The 24843-nt window shown below is 32.7% G+C and overlaps 1 protein-coding gene and 1 non-coding gene across 2 annotated transcripts in view; one reads left to right on the top strand and one right to left on the bottom strand.

Moving 5' to 3' along the window:
• GPC5 (glypican 5) overlaps window positions 1-24843 on the top strand; it is a 1319614-nt gene that overhangs the window by 433705 nt on the left and 861066 nt on the right. The gene's annotated exons all lie outside the window — the stretch shown is intronic.
• LOC138383051 (U4 spliceosomal RNA) lies at window positions 3340-3473 on the bottom strand. Its single transcript, XR_011233507.1, has one exon. It is a non-coding gene; the product is annotated as a U4 spliceosomal RNA (small nuclear RNA).

Genomic DNA, 24843 nt, shown 5'->3' with positions numbered 1-24843 from the left:
GTGATGAACATCTCTGCCCATATATTTTGACTACCATTCTGTTGAATTACTTACCCTGGTGAAATTTAAATTATTGAGTCATAAGTAATGAACATTTATTAGTATTTTGATAATGGTATATATCTTCAACTATGAAGAATTTCAAAATATAGCTCAGGCAAGGAATAAGACAACCAAACTACTTCATCCCAGAATTTTGCTGAAACTGCATTTCAGAGTTAGCATTACATAGAAACTTAGGTTGATTCTTTCATTTGACCTTTATTTGCTGAATGCCCTTTTTATCTTGTGTTAGTAATGATATTCAAGTTTCTTGTCTGCTTGGTATTCCTACACCATATCCTAGCTGTCATTTTGTGCTAATTTTCCATAAATTATCTAGCAAAAACAAACCACTCAATAACAAAGAATGAATTGAGTGTATGCCCCTTTGACTTATGATTTCTGGAGCTGGAGATCTCCTGTGGCTAAAGGAAAATATTCAACACGTCAGGGTTTGTCAAACATCAGTTCTGAAATTATCAGGTAATCTCAAATCTCCAAGGCTGTTGCTGTGGGTTCCAAGAGATTTGCTGTGTTGTTTTAAAGGAAATAGGAAATGTCAGACTTGTGTCTCTAAGGTTTGGTCTCCTGAGTAATGGCTCATATGTGTCCTTTATTGGATGCCCTTTTCTCGACATAAAACAGAAATATTCACTCTGTTTGGAATCTGTGTTCTTCTACTTGAATCTAATTAGGCTTGACAATTTCATATCTTCCTTTTGTTTGCATTTTCCTAGTTTAGTAACCTTTGTTTTTGTAGCTACCTTTAGCACACATTAAGGTAATTTTTAACAATCATTGATACTTTATAATACCACTAGATAGAGGTATGTTAAAGATGATACCTTTTTGTTTTAATCAAGAAAATAAAAGGACTGAAATTTTATAAATTTCAGATTGCACTGGACTTATAATTGCAAGTAAAGGTGCAACTTCTTACAGGGACTTTTTCAGTAATAAATCTGTATTTCATTTAATCATATTATATAAAATATTTATTCCTCAGATAACATTTGTTTGAAGAAATTAAATCTGCTATTTCTAAGATATTTCCTTCCTTAATGTGTCTTGCAACTTTTCTTTCTCTTCTTAAATCATATTCTTTAGGACTTCACTTGGATTAATTTGTTTAACCTTTTATTTGAAATAATTATAGACTTACAAGATATTGCAAACCAAATACAGAGAAACGCTGTGTATCTATCACCGAGTTTCCCCCAATAATGACATTTTACATAACTGCATTGCATTATCAAAACCAGAAAAATTGATATTGGCATAATGCAACTATCTAGACTAGTTAAGTACTTGGGATTTTTGGATTATTTTGAAGGAGTCTGTGTAATAATATGAGCTATCCATAGGTTATATTCATATAACAAACAATCATCATATTTCTAAAGTATTATTCTCAATATTTACTTTTTCTTGGCTCTATATACCTCCTTTATTTCTATGTTTGGAGAAAAATAACTCATCCTAAATAAATATTTCTGTATTTCTTCTTTAAAAAATAACAAGAGTAACTAATCTTTGTCAAAATGTCTTACCATTAGCAATGTACATGTATGGTTTCCCTTAGCACACATAGCCACTCTGAAAATTAGAACACATTACAATTATTTTAGACATAATGTAATTTAGGTTCAAGAGGACATAATGAATTATAAGGTCCACTTGTGAGTTAGAGGCTGAAATAGGATCATTTCAGATTGAGTCTTTGTGATAATTAGATGCAGCCTATGTAATGAACAGTCTATGATTTTTCTGTATAATTGTATTGTCTTATACAGAGATATAGGTATATCTTTTGGGTAAAGTTGCACAAACATCCTCAGTGTTTTTCATGTGGCACATATGACCACACAGAACTTATTATAATTAAATTATTAGTTTTCAAACCTATACATCATTTACTCTCTTTTTTCTAATATAAAGACTGCTTACTTATGCTTTCATCTTATGGTTTTGGCTAGAACTAAATAATAACAAGACTACCTGCTGGTTATTTTAATTATGGTAAGGACATATCCTATAACTATTTCATTAAATATTATCAGTCATGCATATTAAATATTATTAAGTAAATATCTTAGTCAGTTTAGGTTTCTGTAAGAGAATACCATAGACTTGGTGGCTTATGAACAACATAAATTTATTTCTCACAGTTCTGGAGACTGGGAAATCTAAGACCAAGACACCAGCAGATGTGGTGTCTGGTGAGGACCTGCATCCTGGTTCTCAGAAGGCTGTCCTGGCCTTTCACTGGAACTGCTCATCGGAAGTAGTTCTCTAGGTCCTCTTTTAAAAGGGCTCTAAGCCCATTCATAATGGCTTCACCCTCATTATATAATCACCTTTCAAAATCCTCACCTCCAATTACCATCACATTGAGGGTTAGAATTTCAAAATATGAATTTGAGGAGGACACATACATTCAGGCTATATCAGTGAATGTGCAATATAAAGTAAATAAACATGTTATTGTTGTTTCATTATATTAGTATACATTTACTAGTGTGAAACCATCCTTGTATGCCTAAATTTGAATCTCAAATCATTGGGGTGGGTGATTTCTTAGTAAGTGTAGAATTCAGTTTGTTTTTCTTTTAGTTAAGAATATTTAACTATGTTCATGAGGGATACTTTAATTATTGTATTCTTTTTATATTAACTTTATCAAGAGTTGGTATTAGAGTTATTTGCTTTGCAAAATATACTGGAAAGGAAACTACCTTTTTCTATATTTTTTATACATATTCCATAGCTTGGGCTTCAGAATTTTTACAAAGATACTCACCAATAAAACTATCTGGTTATGGAAACTTCACTACAGATTTTAAAAATAATATTTTAAGTTTCTTGCAAAAGATTGATATATTTAACCTATTTACTAGTTTTAAAGTTAACTTAAGATTCATTTACCCAGAACATGTTCATTTCCATGAAACATGTAATCAGTTTTCTATGATAGTATTCTCTGTATTTACAACAATTTCTCTATTTTCTGTATGTGTTTTTCTACTTCTAATTTTACATTTTCTCAGTTTTGCCATGTTTTTTTCATATTACAACTTATTTGCTAAAGAATATACCTTTTAATACTTTTAAAAAATTTTACTGGTTTTGTTTATAATCCATTGCCTTTTAATTAATATTTAATTAGTGTTCATTGTAATTTACTTATATATGTTTTCCTGTGCCATTTCTAAATTCTTGAGTGAAATTATTATTTTTAAATTTCTATTTTAAAATGAAGATATTTATAGCTGTGTATCTTCTTTTGAGTTCAGTTTGGGTTTACCTTTCTAATAATTGATTGGATTTATTTTCTTTAAAAAGGATATAACTTTAAGTAATCTATTTTTAATTAGCAATAATCGCTCCTTGCATAAACCTCATTGGCTACAATACTGCCACTGCACAAAGCTAAGAATCTATTTTTAAATATTCATAGGAGGGTGACAGTTGGGGTGGTAAATGTCCTGTTTTAACTTTCCTCTTAATTTCTAATTTTATTGAATTTTAAGTAGTTAATGTAACCTATATAATTTCTATTTTTAAAAATATATTGAGGCCATTATATAATCCTTTTATAATATTTTCAATGGAAACTTGAATGAAAAATATAATGTTTCACAAATTATTGTGTAATAAAAACTTACATATTACAATGCTCAACTCATGTCTTTTAGAATTTTTATTTTATTTATTCAGTTATAACTTAGAGGTATGTTAGTTACGTCACAATTAAATATGACATTCATTGACTATTTTGCCTTTTACCACTAAATATTCTTATTGTTTTTCATCTGAAATCTTTCCTTTAAATTGTACTTTATCTGAAATCAATGTTGCTACCCAAAGTCTTTGATTTTTACTTTCTGTATTAGTCTCTGAAAATTTTTATATTGTTAAACTTTAAGGAATAGTTTCTACCTTTCTTAGAAATAGAGTTTGATTTTTGGTTTTGTTTTTGGCTATTTTGGGGATAATTTTAGTTTTAGAGTCTTTGTTTACAATAGGAAGTGGTATAATTTATCTTTACTTATCATATCTGATTTTTTGTTTTGACTTTTGTGAACTTATTTATGCTTTCTTATAAACCAAATTCTGTGAGTTTGTTTCCTCCTTCATGGAATATATTTTTGACTTTATATTTTCTAATGTTAAAAATGTACTTATATAACCTCTATTACCATTTAGTATTATGCATTCAACAAATATTTACTAACTATGTTATAGGTAGGTTTTTATATATCAGTGAATAAAACATGCAAAAATCACTTCTCTAATAGAGGCCAACACAAAATAAATAAACTAATTAGTTGGTTTGTTAAAAGATGTACATATTATAAGAAAACAAATGAGAAAAGAAGAATAGAGATTGGTAGCAGTAGAGGTAGCTGGTGTTACAGTTGCTGCTCAGGGAACTATCCCACAATTGAATAAAGTGAAACAAGGACCCTTTTATCTCTCATGGATTCTGTAGATCAGGAATTCCAGCAGGATTCATCTGAGTGAGGCTTCTGCTCCCATGTCATTAACCAGGGTGACTCCATGCTACTTAACTGGTAAACAAGTCAGTCCAGAGGGTCCAAGGTGCTTTGTTTCTATGTCTTACAGATTGGTGGCTGGGCCCAGACTGGAAGGCTGGGCTCAGATGACAGGCATTCTGTTGGAGTGCCTATGCATGGCTTCTCCATCGTGGTGTTTTCAGGGTAGTTGAGGTTCTTAAATGGTGGCTGGCTTCTCACAGATCAAACATCCCAATGGAACCAGGTGGAAACTGCCTGGTCTCTTATGATCTAACCTTACAAGTCACATAGAATTACTTGTCATACTCCATTGATAGTAGCAGTCACAGATTCAAGGGAAGAGACATAGACCTATTTTTGATAAGGAAAATGTCAACATATTTTTGGACTATATTTAAAACTGCCACACATGACAATTATATATCAGGTGGAAGGCATTTGAGGAGAGACTTGAAGGAAATGAGGAGGAATCATGATCTGTTGAGAAAAGAGCACTCCAAAGAGAACACAGCTTGTGCAAAAAACCTAAATCAGAATCATGTGGACTTATTCTTAGAATAGCATCGTGGAAACCAGTGTAGCTAGAGTAGAATGACGAAGAGGAAGCGTATTAGTAGATGATTAGTAGATGATGCCAAAGAAATAAAGGAGGGAAGACAGATATGGAGCAAGGGCCTTGTCGGCCATTTTAGGGACTTTGGCTATTCCTTAGACTGCGGTGGGAGCCATGGAAAGGTTTTAAGCAGAGAAGTGATATAATCTGAATTACATTTATGACATCTTTCTGACACTTGTGTGAAGAATAGATGAAGGAGATCAATGGCAGAAGCTAGGAGACCAGTTAAGAGGCTTTTGCAATAATCAGAAGAGGACATGAGTATGGCTTAGAGTAGGATGGTCATGTTAAACGTGCTCACATGTAGTTGGAATCTGGATGTTTTCAGTAGAGCTTACAGGCATTTTTAATGCTACCTCTTGAGTTTATTCAATGTTACATAAGGCATATAGAATGCATTTTCTTTCCCTTGCCCCTAACAATTCTTAGTATCTTGCTTTATAACTTGGAATTGAAATTTATAATTTAGAGTTATAAATATGACATTACTATGCCATATTATAAATTATACACATTTATAATATGACTAAATATTTATTTTATTTTTCTTTTGCAATTATACTTCAATAATTTTATTGCGGTAAACACATAAAATATATAAAATGAACCTTACAATCAATTGAATCAATTGTCTCATTCCAGGATTTTGGCTTCACAACTTCCTAATTCTTGAAACATTAATTTTGATTATTTTTCTAATATATATCCATATGTCTCTGAGTAATTTTTTATTGGAAGGACAAATTGGTGTCATATGTATGGATGTCATCACTTTTCATTCAAATAAAGAGAACTTATAATGTTGTGGGTGATATTCTTATTCTCTTAAAAGCTCATGTCATCTAATAATGTTAAAAGAGCAAAAGAAAAGTCTGATACAAGGCTGATATTAGTTTATTTTTAAGGAACTTTTATTCTTTATTTTAAAAATTCAGGAGTTTGGCTAGTTTCTGTCTAAATATGGTAAATCTTCCCTGGTTCTTCCCCCACCGTCATGAGAAGTATTCATACTTCAGTTATAACTTTGATTATTGTTTCAGATCTACGTGCTCTGTTTCTTTCTCTGGTACACAAATTATTCTTGGGTTGAAACTCTTGTCTCTGGTGTACACATCTGCTTTCTTCTTTGTCACTATTTTATCTTTCTTTTTTCCCCAGGGTTCTGATTCAATTACTGCTTGACATTTTGTTCTGTCAGTTTTCTTCTCCATGGATTCCACTGTGGATGGAAATTCTGTCCTTGCATTTTAGTTTTCGTATAAACCTTGCATTTTTAGTTCTCAGCCATCTCCCATTTTGCCATTTTTGTGCCTAATATGACTTTCATCTCCTGTTTCCTAAAGGCTGTGACTTTCTTCATACTATTCATAGTTAAGTTGTTTAAAGCAATTTTCTACGTATCTCTTCTGATTTGACAAATATTTTTTAAGGATATTCTCTCTTCCTGAGGCTTTAGTGTGGTATTTCATTTCACTTTTTTACAAGATGGTATTTCGAATTTTTTTCCTGTTGTATTCCCCACTCTGTTTAGAAAGTAGTGATATTTATCTAAAATCAGGGCTTGATATAAAAAAAGATATGACCATTGTTTTCATTAGTTCATTTACCTTTGAGAGGATGGCCAAGGCCCTTTCTCTGACCTATACTAGCTGTAAGGTTGATACACACATCTCTTTTCAGTGGCCAGCAAGCATTTATTGGAGTAGCTCAACTAAGCTAAAATGGAGATCTATTGTATTTTATCTGATTTGTGATCCAAGACATACCACAATACCCAGTGTACATGGATAGTGGAGGGTGAAGGTGGTGCAAGAATGAGTGCTGTTTTGTAAATTATACGTGTTACTATTCTATGAGTGGGGATTCTGAAGGAAAGCTTCAGTATTTGGAAATGAATCTTAAATGGGCAGTTGTTTGGTACAAATTATTTGTTTATCAGTAGTTTCCTGTTTTGCTTTACAATACCTCGCCATTGTTCCCCAAACTTTGTTAAAATCCCATTGTACTAAATAGTGATGTGTAACATAGGAAAGGGAAGGAAAGAGACTGAGTTCATGCATGGGGGAAGCTCATGTGACTAAGATATGGACCACTGGGGTTGCAGATTTCTTCTAGCACCCAAACTGCTCTACTACCTCCCCACCTGTGAAAGCTTTTCTTGAGGGAATTTTGTGCTTATGCCTCGCAGGTCTTTGATACATCTTGTGATTTTATTGTAACTTTTGTCTTTTAAGGAGTTTAGCTATGTAAGATATACAGAGTGGCCATTATATCTGGCCCCTGAAAAGGCAGGACTAGAGCTGTAAAGCAACAGCTGCCCATTTTCTGGGACATTCCAAGAGTCTGACTCAGGGTTCAAGCTGGAGAGAGACAACTACCATCTTACACAATTTTCATATTGAGGAAATTCTATTTCGTGAAATAAAATATGGATAGGACAGCTAAATTGTTCTCATAGTTGGTAAAAATTCCTATATAAAGGCACTCAGTTTAATAAATCGATGACCATTATCCTATAAAATGAAAAAGGTACGGATTCAGAGGAGTAAAGCCTCATTATGAGTTGGAATCTTCTTCTGATGTCTTGGAGAAAGTCGTCTATAGTGTGAAAATGTCAACGTTTCATCCTGGTTTGTAGCTTGGATATCTCTGGTTATGGCACTGGTAAGTTCAGTGAAATTTTATGTGGCCCATACGTTAGACATAAGACTTATTTCTTAAAATTCATCTAGTTTCAGCTTATAAGGCTTCATGAACAGAATTACCATTTTTAGTAATTCTGTAGAACAAAGTTGGATTGGAAGAATCTAGTAGAATTCAGGATTTAGACTAATCTGTAGGTGGATAAGACCTCGAAAACAGTCACATGGCTATGATCTAATAATAGATGTATCATAGATTTTTCTTAGAAACATAACTTTTTCTCTCTACATTGATTGTATAGGAATCTCAGATTTAAAAACTTCTAGAGGCTAGGAAGCCTAACCAAGGCAGACTTTAAATTTTACCTATAATCTTAAGGTTCCTGGGCCTGCCAGGAAGTGACAGTTTTTACTCACTCACTGTAAGGCTGGGAACCCTTGAACTCAGGTATTCTATGTACATTTTCAAATATGATGTTCTAGTCAAAGCCTTGATAATATAACCAATGTTTTTAATTGTATCCTGCTATAAAGAGAGAACAAACTGTTATTGAACTTATGCAAACAACCCTATTGCCATGGAAAATAAGAATATTCATGAATAGCTTCTGAATTTTGGAGGGATTAATAGGAAAAAAAAGCCAGTGTTTCCACCTTCGTTAACAGAAAGTTTACTTTACCAAATTGCTGCTATAAACTATAAATATCTTAAGAGAGAAAATTCTCTTAAATTTAAGAACCAACAATGTTTTAAATAAGTCATTAAAACATTATCTGCATCAGTTACTTAATCTCATGTAATTTTTGTTCTGTTTGATCTCGATTAGCAGTTTCATGAATTCATCAATTTCTTCATTAGTGTTTTGAAAAAATTTATTTAGTTAATTATTATTAAAGTTATTAGAAACCTGTATTTAAGATACTTGTTAGAGTCTTTTCCATGAATCTGACTTCAGATGCCTTCAGAGAAAAATTTGACACAATAACTATGGGTAACAAAAACTTATGAACATGGTTAAAAATATGATTAAAGTTTACAATTGATAAGGAAATTTAGTTAATTCTATTACAGCAGTTTAAGACAACAACCAGAATCATGACTGACAGTATCACCTCAGTACTATCAGACTTTTATAAATTTTATATAATCTTTAAAATACTCGCATTTAATAACATATCCATACAAATATAACTTTAAAGAAGATTTAACATAATCAAAATTATGACTAGTAACATATTACATCCTCATGAATTTACATGATTTTTGAAACATATTAAAAACATATCCATATATGTAACTGAGTTAGGATCTAGCATTACTTATTTGAAAATGCTTTCTATAAAATTGAATATGTCAAACAAGCTTAATTATTTAACATTTCTACAAAATGAGACATAGATCCTTTGAGGTTCCCCAGAGGGCAATTTTAGATCAAAAAGACTTAATTTAGAATTTTGATTCTGAGGAAGCCTGCCAAAGATGTCAAAAGGTTCAAAACACTTGATCAAAAGAGGATCACAGGTCACTGTGAAGTAATAATAATTCATTTAACCAGAGTAATAATCAAGGACTTTAAAAGCAATACAAAAAATTTCATGAACATAAAAACCTTAACCCTTTCAAAACTCCGCTTTCCTAAGTAATCAAAAAACCTAATAAAGACAACACAGGAACTTTTCTTAATAGAATGTAAAATCTTTGTTTTTTAAATCCCATTTACCAAAAATAGTACAGAAAATCCTTTTCCAGTGTGATTGCTTATCCTTAAGGGAAGCCCATCTAGATAACCTGGAAGTTGAGCGTGATAAAAATTGTACTTGAATTTAATCAGACACGGGGAGGCTGTGTCCAAGGTTATAAGTATACACCATACTATCGTGGAATCTAAACAAGAAAACTGGTACCTTGAGCAGGGGAGTACCTCACTTTTAGTAACAGCATGGGAAGTTTCCTGGTTATGTGGAACAACTCAGACACATTAAGCAAAGCCAAGAGTGCAGAATCAAGTTATACTAGAGGAAAACATTGCTTTTTTATACCGTCAAGACAAACAATTCAGCCTCAGGTCATAACAGAGCAGAGTCAGAACCCAAGAAAAGAGAAAAAAGTTACAGAAGATGACAAAAATGTTAAAGCAGGTATCACCCCACTTAAGCAAAAAAAAAAAAAAAAAAAAAAAAAAGGAAAGAAAAGGGAAGAAAAAGGAATAGCAAAGAGCAATGATGTGTGACCTGCCAAAAGCTGAGCTTTTAAGATATGAATCTGAGGAGTTTCAAGAGGAAAAGTCTATCATGAGAAGTGAAATTACCATTCTAAATGAAAAATATGGCATTGTTAACCAGGAATTAGAGAAATTAAATGAATCTCAGGAAAAAATTTGGCTGAAATAGAAATTCTAAAACAGGAACAGCCTGCAGTTCAAGAGATGGTTGAAAATTTTTTAGAAAAGCAGATTTCAGAATTAAAACTCAATAATCTCTGGCAATTTTAAGTAAGAGTAGATCAATCTTTATTTTTTTAACATAGGTGACAAAAATCTTAGTTTTGTATCAGTGTATTTTCAATATCAAGGCTCAATCTTTAGAAAGACTTATAAATAATTGCCTTATAAGTAATTGCCTAATTATAGCCAACTTGATTACGCATAAAAGTTTTTTCATAAATTCATCCTTTATGAACTTTTTACAACTTACACAGACCTTCAAGGGCATGCTTATACTTTCTGCTTAGTTCTATATTTCCTCTTTCTTAAATAATCAGTCATTTTACTTTAGGACAAAATTTTACCACACAATATTCTTTGTCATACAAAATTATTCTCTTTTTTTAACCTTTCTTACCAAAAATACATCTTCATACACATGTTTCTTCACATCTCTCTCTACTACTTACTGATTCTTTTGTATATAGTTTTTATTTTTTTCCTAAATTTATATTTTGAAACAAACCTTTAAATAAACTCTAAGTTAGACAAACATTCTTTTTTCTCAATAAAGAACACATTTTTATGCCTTTCTTATAATTTTTAAAATAAATACATATCTTATTTTTTGGTACACTTTGTACACAGAATTATATGTTAATTATAACTTTAACTCTCAGTAATGTTAATTTTGTGTGAAAACCTAGAGTAAGCAATCTTGAACTGTCATATATCAGTATTTTATAGATGAGAACCATTTTATAATTTTAGAAACATGTTTCCCCATATCATAATTTTATGTGTCTTTAATAGACCCAAATATATTTATCTTTCTAAATAATTTAAGAATCCAAGAACAAAATGGTGGTTGTGTTCAGCAATTTATGTTTTGGTTTTTTATCTTATCAAATGACCTAGACATTTAATAAGTACCACTTAATTTAACATAACAAAACTTTATGATTTCAAATTGTACAAAAATTTTATTCGTACACATTTATCTCATTTACATTCACCTAATTTATTTATCTTTAACAATTATACCTATGAAATTATACATATGAAAACTGAAATATTAGACAACACTGGTCATTATTTCAAATTATATTCCTATTGACCATTTTTATAATCTATGAATATCAAGTGTTCACCTAAGTAATAACCTTATATTTATATACATGGATATTTTGCCAATAACTCAGAAGATACATCTGTTTTTATTAACCTAACAATATTAAATTATTCTTGTATCAAAGAGTTATACAAAGATCATTCTATTTTTAGGCTGGGATTATGGTTTTACAACCTTTGTGTCAAACGCTGGCACCTGAAAACATCTAGCAGAGACAAAAGTAATCCTGTCTGACCGGTAAACCTGTCAAACAAATGTATGCTGACAATTCTTAAAACATTTCTATTTTCACTTCATCAATAAATTTAAAACTAACTTATTTATCAAAGATCTATTTATATTATACAAACTATAAGGCATTTGGGTTAATTACTATATATTTTATATGAGCCCTCATTTATCTAAACCAATCTGAATAGAATTTCTTAAGGGATTTCTGGCCAACTACGTGAGATTTTTAACATATAGATACAACATGTACCCTAATACACGTACATATGAGTAAACATACCTATACCCATGTATACCCACAAAAATTTTATAGCTTTCATTTTAGAATTATAATCAGTAGATAGTAATACAACCATACCAGTTTATAAAAGACAGTTCTATCCAGATTATATTTCTGACAAAATGTGACCTGTTCATATGGTTAAATTTTATTTGCCTCAATAGTAAATTTTATGAAGTCTGTGCACCAAAATTTTGTGTAAAGCAGTTTATTTCTTCTTTGTTTAATCTCTTTTCTCCCCTTTCCCCCCTTTTTTTCAATTTTAAATGAGTTTAGGGTTAAATATTCAAATGTTCACATTTTAGCTAGGACTGACTGAATTATTATATTAAAAAAAAAAAACCTTCAACTAGCCTTGCAATTTTAATAACAAATCTATCCTTCTTTGTGGGTCTCACTTGCTTGACTAGTCAACGTGGGCAGGGAAACATTTTAGCAGTTTTTCTCTTTTTTTTTAACTTCCAGTTTTTTTCTGGCCCCTGTATGGCAAACAAAGCAATTTATATGTTGGACAGAGATAACTTATTTTATTGCTTTGAGATCAAGATTTTGACCTGTTTGATCTGGGAGCCTAACTTTTATAAACACTTACCAAATTCTTTTTCTTTTAGAATATCAATCCTTCAATTAACTATTTCATCACCCTAAGCAATTGTTAATCAGGCAAACTTAAATTTACATTTTCAAAAGGTGTCTAGGTTATTGATTTCCATGCAGTTGTTATAATTTGTAAAACCATCAATTTGAAAGCCCTTTAAAACTTTCTTCTTCTTTTTTTTTTTAATCTTGGCTGGAATGCCCTAAGTGGTGAATTTTTCCTCAACACCTACAGTAAAGTCATCAGATTCTCAGTAGGCAGAAAAAAAAAAATGGAGAACTTAGAATGCTTTTAGAAGGCTTTAACATGTTAACTCTATAGTTCTATCTAGTCTCTTAATTTGGTACTAAGAAAAACCTAGCTCAGAGTCTGAACAGTCTCTTTGATGACCGTTGATCCAGAAATGTGCCCGAGGAAAAGCCATATATCTGGCTGGAGTCCCAGAAAACCTGGCATGCCATAATGTTTAAGAACCCCATTCCATTTCTTATTAATGTCTTGAGAGCAAGGAAAATCTTATAAATCCTGTCAGGGAAGGTCAGGAGTTTGGACTGGTGTTTTAGATGGTGGTAACTGCCCTAGTGGCTTTTAATTAGATATCCTACACTCACCATTTTGGATGTTTATTTTTGCTTTCAGAAGATTTCTGGAAACAAAAAAGGGAAAAGAGCCAAATCATTTGCAGACATGTGTAACCAAACCAATTGAAACCAAAATCAGAGCGCTCACAGAAATTTTACCCTAAGTGTGGAGGTCAAACAAAATATTATATTAGATGCACAGAAAGAATCAAAAGTAAATCACCAGAAAAGACATGCCTCTAAGACAGAATATAAATTCTACAGAAAGCAGAGTACTCAAACCAGAAAGACATTTGTCTGTATACCAGAAAGGACTTGCCAAAAAAGACAAAAAGTCTTTTATCATTCCAGGAGGTATATAAGGTACTTTATTAAAGGTAACCTTATAAGCAAACCAAATCCCAAATAAAGGAGAAAAAACAAAACAAAAAACCTCTACCAAAAAAAGGGAGGCTCGGCCTGCAACAAGACTCAGCAGGGCAGAAAAGGCCAGCCATGGAAGCAGAGAGCTCAAAGGGCTCAGGTGAGTACAGCACACAGGTTCCAGCCAATCTTTTTCCAATACTGATCTTGCTTCAGGTCCCACTTCTGGACATGATTTATGACAACCTAAATAAAAAACAGAGAGAGGCTCTCTAAAATAAAATGATGTCTATTTGGGGATAGAGCATTGCAACAGAAATACATGTGCTATAGAAATACATGTGTATGTGTGTATCCAGGGAGGTAAAGGAAGAAAAAGTTTTCTTAAAGAAAAATGAAAGGACTACTTAATTGTTTTGAGGTAATATCCTTAAATACAAGGATCTATAACAAGAATGAAAACAGCTCAAGGTTGGACAGGCATTTACTGGGCATATGTCCCTGCAGAAATATTTTTTTGTGTAATGTGGTGATGGTCTTTGTTCAATGTTGTGAATTTTGCAGTCTTTAGTGATAGTTCTTATCAGGCATACATATGTGAGAACCTTCCCTTCATGGCCTTCTTCAGCTCTGTTCATCAGGGTTTTTTTTTTTTTTTTAAATACAATTAGCTCCATTTTAATTGTGACAACTTTTACAAATGAGAGCAAGTAACGTAGAAGGGATGCTCTAGTTTGGGGGTTTATTAGCTTCCTGTGGCTGCTATGATAAATTACCACAAACTGAGTGACTTCAATGCACAGCAATTTATTCTACTTCAGTCCTGGAGGTCAGAAGTCTAAAATCAGTATCATCAGGCCAACATTGAAGTGTCAATAGAACCAATCTCCCTCTAATGGCTGTAGGAGCAAATCCATTCCTGTCTCTTCCAGCTTCTAGCATTCCTGGGCTTGTGGCTTCATGACTCTAATCTGCCTTCCTGGTCCCATTGCCTTCTCCACTTCTTCCCGGTAAAAGCAAACAAACAAAAGATGATCTCTGTCCCTCTCTTCCAGGGATACACAGGATTGTACTCAGGGCCTTCCCAGATAATCGTGGATAATGTCTCCATTTTAAGACCCTTCATTTAGTCAGATCTGTAAAACTCTTTTTTAAGCTTAGTACAGTTAGTACAGCTGAGTGGAGAAAGTGTCCAAAGGGATAGTACTTTCCAGACAGGGAGGACAGAGTCTGTAGGCCATGAGGGACATGGCAGAAATCATTTCAGGCTGTGGTCCCCAACCACGAGGCCACAGACCAGTACCAGTCAGTTGCCTGTTGGGAACTGGGGCCACACAGCAGGAGGTGAGGAGTGAGCCAGCAAGCCATGCTTCATCTGCATTTACAGCTGCTATCCATCGCTCTCATCACTGCATACGCTCTGCCTCCTGTCAGATCAGCAGCGGCATTATGTTCTCATAGGAGCTCGAATCCTTCCCTACTGTAAACTGTCCATGCGAGGGATGCAAGTTGTGAGTTCCTTATGAGAGTCTAATGCCTGATGATCTGAGGTGGAGCTGAGGCGGTGATGTTAGCTCTGAGGAGCAGCTGCAAATACAGATTATCATTAGCAGAGAGATTTGACTGCACAATAAATGTAATGCCCTTGAATCATCCCGAAACCATCCCCCACCTCCTGTCTGTAGAAAAACTGTCTTCCATGAAATCAGTCCCTGGTGCCAAAAATGTTGGGAACTGCTGATTTAAGGGACTGCTAGAGGAGAATGGGGGGGATGGGAGTATAGAGGGTGAGGGAGAAAGTAGCCAAATTTGCCTATAAGTATAGAATCTCTAGATCATTGGGACCAAAAAATTCCATTCTATTTGGACTCTAGAGGTCTTCAGAAATCCTGCATATGCATATTTTTCATATGCCGAGTCAAGCAAACATATTTACAGGGTAATTGCAACTATTAAGAATACCAAATTCCCTAGGCACGTGTAGTTCTATGGAACAAATTATAGCTGTTTTCTGTATAACTGGGTTTGCCAAGAAATAGCTGGAGAAGCAGTTTTCTCGTATATACAAGAGGATGCAAATTAAATTCTGTTATATATGTGTATTGTTGTCTGAGGACTGTTTGATAGTAGGAATTTGGCTGTACTGTAGATGAGACATGAACAGAAGCTTAGTTATTTACCTACTTCCTCCTCTCCCTCTCCTCCTCCTCCCTCTTCATGAAAACTATTTGAAGCCTATCAATTTCTATTTTGTGATTCAACAGACCTAAAAATAGGATTGTTGGACAGGACTTTAATTTAGAATTGGAGACAAGATTGAAACTGTGTATGCTCAAATTCTAATTGTTTTTTGAATACTAATTACTACAGGGTTATTTTCATTAAGAAAAAGTTACTTACAAATCTTTTCAAACTTCAAATCTCTTCCATGGGCCCAGAAACTCAACTTATTTGCTATTGAAAGTAGAAATAAGTATAGGAAGAGAGTGCTCTGTGTGTGTGTGTGTGTGTGTGTCTGTTTATGTATATGTGTGTGTGTATATATGTATATGTGTATATATGTGTGTGTATATAAATTTTTGTATTTATTTAGTTATGTTAATATGCCTAGAATTTAAATATCCTAACTAATTTTTTGAGTAAAGCCTAAAAGAAGAGCAGAGAGGGATTCATAATAAAAACTATAAAAACCAGCTCTTGACTCATTGATTGGCTCCCATTCCCCATCCAAAAATACATGGACCACATATCAAAATCATCCAATTCATACAGCATCGGTGATGGGCCCGACTTAAAGTCTGAAAATTACATCTGTGAAATCATTTTCTTTATAAATAAAATGCAGATTTGCAAACATGAAGAAAGGAAGAAGAAATAATTCCATTAAATGTAGGATCAATAAATCTATTAGAAAATATTAAATGTCTATTAACATATATCTTACCTTATGACTGCTGTTTCCCCTTTCCTTGATGTGTGTTTACTGGTAAATTGCTCACCCACATTCCTATTTGTTGTGTAGTGGAGTGGGACAGAATAGTTTTTCAATCCCAATCTCTGCTTTGTGACTTAAGTCATTTTAACTCTGAGATTCTTTTTCTACTGTGCTTTAATATGTTACCCAGAGAATATATTCTCTATGAGAGGTAAAATAAAATATTGGTTAAAAACAAAAACTTAGGGAAATATTAACCATTTGCTCTTCTAATTTCTCAAAGATTAAATTTTTCATCAAGTCAAATAACCAGGTCCCAGTAAAATAACATCATGCAGGAAAATTAACATTATGTTATTTAACATCATGCAGGCAGCTTTCAACAAAGCATTCTGTAAGAAAAGGTCATAGGTGCTTACATCTTTAAAAGTTTTGAAATTGCTATTGAAGATTACTTTCATTATATTCTTCAATGTCTGTTACTTAGGTTCATAAATTCTGCTTAAGAATTTAGAAATAGCAAAAAATGGCTGCTGACATAGGCATATACTATATTCATAAGCTAATAAGGGCCTATTTGAATTCTAGTTTTTCTTTTGGACTTCAATAACAAGAAGCTTAGGGCTAAATTTTAGGCTGAAGGGTAGTGTCTCCTTCCCTAGGTCTCCTCATATAATTGTCATCTCCTTCCCTTCATTATTCTGTCATTTTGCCCTTGTTTTATAGTGTCTGTGCCTTTCATTACAAGCTGTCTCAAAGGCTTTTCTGAAAATACACAGTGTGTAGGTACAAAAGATGAAATAAACATGCTTCATTTTGTTTTAAAAGATGCTTGGGTTGGACTAAATGACCTCTAAGGTCCTTTCCAGCTCTAAATTTATGTTATTGTCACTAAAGACAGACAAAAAAAAAAAAAAATCTATTAGGCTATAGGCCAAGAGATGAATGCCAAGTACTATATTCCTGCTATAGGTATATTTCTTCTTGAAGGCAGAGTGCTAGATTCAGCAACCTGCTAAGGACCCTCACCGTCTTATGGTGATAAAACGAGAAAACTGATTGCTAAAATATAAAATCTCAGTTAAAATATCTTTTCATTCATAAGCATCAACAACAAAATTAGAAAACAGAAGAGCCAAATTGGTTCTTTTGAGGCATTTATATAAATTTGAAGAACTAAGCTAAGCCTAATGAGTATAGCTAAATGAAATTAGTCATATTTGAATATTGTCACAATCTTGCTATCACATCAGCATTAAGTGTAATTAAAATTTATTCTGTGTGCCTATGTGAGTCCCCACTGAATAAGCTGTCAACACCTTCATAACAAACTAGCCCTTCATTGCTTCCAGGGAACTTTTAGATTCAGAGCAGGTGGTTGGGCCTCTGCTTCAGAGAAGAACAGATCATTTTTTCATCTATCTTTCCTGTTGGTGTCTGTGAGTTTAGAACATAGATATTTTCCACAGCATTGTTTGTTTTTGCTAGGAAGTAGAAATCATTGAAAATTTAGGAAATGCTAGATACTGTGTACTGATAATTTCCAAAGCTTATTAAAATAGTTTTCTTAAGGACAATTGAATTAGAATAAAAGCACAAATACTAAAAACAAATCTATAATTTGAGATGTACTTGTGAAAAATAAATATTATTTTATAGTAATAAAGTTTTTCTTGGAAAAATAGAGTTTGATTTTCATGAAGTCCAAGGGAAATTTTGTTTTCATTCACACAGCTTCCAGATTTTTGTCTTTACAGTGCTCTGTATAGTGAGTTGGATACAGTACTGCCAAAATTTGTGTTCACCAGGAACTTCAGAATGTGACTTTTTTGGAAATAGGGTTTTTGCAGATGTGAAGAATTGAGATGAGGTTGTAATAGATTAGGATGGGCCCTAAATCCTATGTAAGTGTCCTTATGGGAGACAAAAAAAGGGGTTACAGACACACAGAGAAGAAAGTCACATGAAGACAAAGGCAGATATGGATACTGGAGTGATGTAGTTACAAATCTAAGATGCCAAAATTGCTGGAAGCCACCAGAAGATAGAAAGAGGCATAAGAGAATTCTTCCCACGGGTCTTCAGAGGGAGTTTTGTCCTGCCAACACCTTAATTTCAGATGTCTAGGCTTCAGAACTATGGGAGAATTTATTTTTGTCCTCTTAACCAAGTTTGCGGTAATTTGTTGTGATGGCCTTAGGAAAACTAGTATGCTCTGTAATTCAGAAGTTCATTGTGATTTTATTATTTTATGCGTTGGCAAGAAGTACTTGAGTGTTTCACTTCATGGTATTTTTTTAATCTTAGAATTATTATTATATCTTGCAACTAAATTTAAAGTATGTTTTGATGCAGACGGTAGGTTCTTATGTGAAATTTATTAATGCTGGTGTCAATTACATTTGAAAAAAATACAAAAAGCTACAAAAGATTCTAGGACTTTCAGGATTTTTTAATGTTTCTAATAAAAAGTTGGTTAAATGAGATTTATACCCTAAATCATTTTGATTTATTTGTTGGCTCAAAATAGTATATAATTTATTAGTACTCAGATAATAGTTAACCTCTAAATAGCATTTACTTGTATATACTGGTATCAAACAGTGAAGAGAGACAGAAATGAGTGCAAAGTGGTGATTATCAATCATCATAAATCCATAAAAGATACCTTGATCTTATGGAAAGATAGAAATGCATGGCTAGAAAATGCAAGTTAGTATAACATTTCAACACTCATATAGCAGTATGTATGATTGATTAGAGTTAGAATTGATAATTTTAAATTTGGACAGTCATTTTTAACTCAAATAAGGGTAATTATAAAATAAATCAAAGATTTATCATGTGCATATAAAAATAAATATAATTTAATTTAATTTAAATAAAAAATTTAAAACCATAAGTATGGAGCTTTAACTATAATAAAGATATTTATCCTTTCTTGGTGAGATTGGGAAAGGAGAGTTAGGAGAAGGTTAAAGGAAAGTACTATTATTTACATAGGGGAAAATACATATATAATGCTTTTTTATTAGGTAGTCAATGTTTTTTTGAAATGACAGCTTCCTAAACTACTGATTCTGCATGTGCAGTCACTAGTTTTTCATATGCAAATGTCATCTTTCCACTTCATACAGCTTCATATCTTGTGAAATGTCGTGAAACTGCTTACCTGTGGTTCACCTGGCTAAAGTGGCGTGTGTAGACACGTGCTTTGTCAAATGAACAGTTAAGGTTACGAGTGATTTAATATCCATTCTTTAATGAGTTTTGTTTTCCAAGTTTTTCTAAACATGCTCTTATTCAATTTATTGTGGCAGCATGGTAAAAGATTCTTGTGGTTGACATATAAAGCATGACATTACCTTATTAAAATAATATTAATGATTGTTATCCATAAGATATCACAAAATATTATAGTCTCAATAGGTAATTAGTTATATATAGATAACAGTTAAGATCATAATGTCTTTCATATTCTATTTATTTTGACTTCAGTTTTAAGTTTAGAAGCATAGATTTCAAATTTAGCCATTTTGTATATATAATTATAAACCTGAATAAATGGTAGATATTAACTTATGAATAGTTTTGTGGTTCAACAATTGAAGTGAGATAGTGGAATCACAAAATGTTTGATAATTTTGGATTGATTCTACAGATGTTTCCATTCTCTAAATCCTCTGTAAGCCTTCTATCTACTTATTTCCATAAGGCTTATTCCCATAAACCTGGCACATATAAAGTCGATTACATGACTCCTCTCTGTTCTGAGGTTTCAAAGATTAGGACCTTCAACATAGAAGAAAAGGACTATATAGTTGCTGAATACCAGGAAAGGAGGCCTAGAAATGGTTTGAAAGGAAAATTTGTTCTTGCAGAAGAGGCTCATTGATGAATACCTACAGCATTCTTCCCAGACCTCCTTTTAACCCAAGATAGTAACATGTTTGCCAGAGCCAAAGATAAAACCAGTGTTTTATCTCCAAGAAATCAAGAGACTCAGGACTCTGGAAATGGAAGGAATTTTATTATTCAACCACAAATCAAGTCATACAAAAAAATAATAAATGAGAAAAAGTAATCACGAAAGGAATAACAATCACAACATGGTCCCCATTCTCAATCTTTAACCTCTAATAGATAACCTAGAGAAAACCCTCATCGTTCTCCTCATCTGGTATCAAGGATTTATTCTTACAACCCGTCCCGGTGAAATTATCAAAGATTGCTAAGAAAGACTCCTTTAACTGATTTGTAATGAATTACAGGGTCAGATTCCAGATTTCTCCCCCATCCCTGAAATTATATAAGTTCACATCACAATACTATACTTTTGGTGTGACTCTGAACCAAATTCTGTTGCAGTCTAAATAAAGTGAAATTTACGTCAGGCAATAGGGCATGGCATCATTTCAAATAGGAAAAGTTGGTAAAGTCAGGAGAAATGACTTCCTACTGACATACTATATATAGATTTATTAGCACTTCCATTAAGTGTTTTATATGTTCAACACAGAAAGAAGTGAAGTCTTCTTAATCATCATTTTAATACATCTTTTTAGAATGTAAATATATCAGTGCTTGCCTTTTTTCCTTGTTAATGAAAAACGAGGAGTGCTTGGGGAGCGAATATTCCTGTTTAACTGCTGTCAGCCATTACCAGCTCCGCTTAGAAGAAATAAGCACAGATGGTGGGTCTATTACTTCTTGAACAAAAAAAATGCCTCTCTCTCTTTCGTGTTTTATTCCCTCCTTCTCATTGAAATGTGAACAATTTTTCAAGTCAAGGAACTTCTGTAGGGATCCTTGAAATGTTTTATTCCGTTACTTGTAAATTTAGATAAAAAGGAGTCATTAATGATTTATTAAAATTTCTTAAGAGAAACAAAAAGTCTTTGTTGGAAAAAATAATTATTTAATTTAGAAACAGTGTTTTCTGCATGCAAATTAAAGTCTTCAGGGAGTAAGTTTTTATATCAAACTAGGACCCTAAAGTACTTATTTAGTGATTGAGAGAACCGGTTAGTTCACATTAAAAATACGTATGTGGATCTTTCATTTATACAATGGTTTAATGAAAATTTGTGTGTTGTAACATATTAAGAAAAAGAACATAAGGAGTTTTAATGTAAATGTTTTACTTGAGCTGACAATACATACATATAGTAACATCCTAAATCTTACCTGTACTGCTTAATACTTACTTATTTTAAAAAAATGAGCACTCCTGTGTAACCTGGATGCAAATCAAGAAGCATGATATTGCTCCTTATTCTAGACATTACCTCCTAGGGTAACACTTATGGTGATTTGGAATATAACTGATTAGATTTTGAAATTTTAATACATGAAATCATAGAGTATATATTGTACCTTGCTTCTTTCATTCAATATTGAGTTTATACGATTTGTCAATCTCTTTGAGTATAGTTCTAATTCATTCATGCTCATTGCTGTATATTATTTCATTATATAAATCTACTATTTATTTGTCCATGCTAATGTTCATGGACATTTGGGTTTTGTACAGTTTGCCATTAATAATGCTGAGCATTCTTGTACCTGTCTTTTGGTAAACAATGTTGGATAGATACCTGATATCATCAGAGATGTTTAGCTTTAGCATATGTGTCAAATAGTGATTTACATCAATTTACGTTCCCATCCACGATGAGAGATAGTTCCAATTGCACCACATTTTTGCTAACACTTGGTATCATCTGTCTTTATCATTTAAACCATTAAGGTTTATGTGTAGTACTGTTGCATTGTGGTTCTTCTTAACTTTATAAAAATAGAAAAGAATAACTGATTTTATTGAATTTATTTCATTTGAAGTATCTTAAATTTCCTACATTGCAGTATTTTTCCTTATTTGAATGATACATAAGCAAAGTGATTCTGACATAGTCAATAATGTAGCTTTGAATGAGATCCTTGATCAATTATAATTCTGATGAATTTTATCCATTTTTTATTAAACTGTATCATTAACTATGATAATTAAGAGCAAAACAAAAGGTAAGCAATTTCTCACATTAACATGAAACAACATTCCTGCCTCTTAGAAGAAAGTTTTCTGGTATATAAATAAATCAAAATGTGAATCAATTAATAGCATAATTGAAATGAAGACATGTTTTGGTTTCCATTGCCTGCATTCTGTCTGTGTTTCCAAAGAAATGGAAAACCACATGGCAAACTTGCAGTCTGCTAGTTTCTTCTCCCCTTGACAACAGCCATTATGTCACTTTTTAGCTGGATATGTGCAACTGTTTGATTGAGGAAAAAGAATCATATATCCCTTCTTAACTGTAAATAATGAAGACTTTAAAAAGGTTGTAATTAGGGCAAAAAATGACATCTTGCACTAAGCTAATTGTATCTGTAACTTATATTAGTTAGTTTCAAGAGTTTTAATTAAGTGATTATATTTTAGAACTCACATTCCCTGAGTTTAAATCCTTCCTCCACACTTTATAAATGGTGTTGCCTTGGAAAATTTACTTAACCTATTTAGATCCCAGATTGCCAACCTGTAGAATGGGAATAATAGCATTAATACTATGCAGTGAGTTAGCCTGGGTCCTTCAAGAGGCAGATGTTGAAAAGGGATGAAACACAAGAGGATTTTATTAAGGGAAACCCCTATGAGATAAAAAGAGAGGAAGTTAGATAAGGGTGGAAAAACTGTAGCTATGAGGAAAATCTGACCCAGAGTGAAGGAGAGAGGAAAGGAAGGTTGACTAGAAACATTCAAGAATGATGTACAGTCTGAGGAAGGTTAAGCAAGGGCTTCAGGGAATTCTGAGCCAAAATGGGCCATTGGAGGAGCCCTATGTCTCCCAATGATGTACCTGCTTTAAAAAACCCTGTTGCATTCAGCCATTGACTGGAAGGCAGGTGCAGAAATAGATTTTAGACTGATGCAGCAAGTGACCTTTGTCAATTAACCTTCCTGTCCTTTGAGGTCTATGAGGCACATACTCATGCTCACCAAGGGATGGTTATCATGAAGATGAACTGACAAACTCCAAACAGAGTAAAGCATAGTTAAATCATAGTTATTCATTTATCCATTTATTTATTAATATTATACATTACCATTATTAATATTTAACACAGTAATAAATGATCCACATATGAAATCTGGTTGGAATATTGAGAGAGTGAAGAATAATGTAATAGTGTTACAGAAGATTTAAGAGATGTTTACTATATATCAATTATTTGATTTTTCTAAAATAAAGAAGGTTATTACACATTAGCAACATAAGTATCCATTGTTTTGGAGCTTTTTGATAAAAGCCATTCTCACTAGAGTTAAATGATATCTCATAGTAGTTTTGATTTGCATTTCCCTGGTTATTAGAGATGTTGAACATTTCTTCACGTTTCTTGGCCATTAGTCTGTCTTCTTTTGAAAAGTTTCTGTTCGTGTCCTTTGCCAACTTTTTAATGGGGTTTTTTGATTTTTTTCTTGCTGATTTTCCTGAGTTCTGTAAAGATTCTAGTTATCAGCCCTTTATTGGATGTGTAGCATGTGAATATTTTCTCCCATTCTGTAGGTTGTCTGTTTGCTCTCGTGATAGTTTCCTTGGCTGTGCAGAAGCTTTTTAATTCGATCAGGTCCAATTTATTTATTTTTGTTCGTTCTGTGATTGCCTTTAGGAACTTCTTCATATATTCTTTGCCTAGGCCAATGTCTAGAAGAGTTTTTCCAAAATTTTCTGATAAAATTCTTATTGTTTCATGCCTTAGGTTTAAGTATGCTATCCATCATGAGTTGATTTTTGTGAGGAGTGAGAGGTATAGATTCTGTTTCAGTCTTCTACATATGGCTATTCAATTTTCCTAGCACCATTTATTAAAATAGGAATTCTTTTCCCCAGTGTATTTTATTGTCTGCTTTGTCAAAGATTAGATGGCTCTGTGAAGATGGTTTTATATCTGGCTTCTCAGTTCTGTTTCATTGGTCTATGTCTCTGTTCTTGTACCAGTACCATGCTGTTTTAGTTACTATAGCCTTATAGTATAGCTTAAAGTCTGGTGAATTGATGTCTCCCAATTTGTTCTTTTTGCTTAAGATTGCTTTTTATATACAGGGTCTTCGCTGGTTCCATAGGAAGTATAGAATTATTTTTCCTAGATCTGTGAAAAATGATGCTGGTATTTTCATAGGGATTGTATTGAATCTGTAGATCACTTTGGGTAGTATAGACATTTTAACAATATTGATTCGCCTCTCCATGAGCATGGTATGGTTTTCCACCTGTTTATGTCCTCTGCTATTTCCTTCCTCAGTGTTTCATAGTTCTCCCTGTAGAGGTCTTTCATCTCCTTAGTTAAATATAATCCTAGGTATTTTATTTTCTTTGTAGCTATTGTGAAAGGTATTGAGTCTTTGATTTGGTTCTCAGTTTAACTGTTGTTGGTATGTAGGAATGCTACTGATTTAT

This window comes from Eulemur rufifrons, chromosome 4 (genome assembly GCF_041146395.1).
Source record: "Eulemur rufifrons isolate Redbay chromosome 4, OSU_ERuf_1, whole genome shotgun sequence".
NCBI lineage: Eukaryota > Metazoa > Chordata > Mammalia > Primates > Lemuridae > Eulemur > Eulemur rufifrons.
This window is presented reverse-complemented; position numbering and strand designations above follow the sequence as displayed.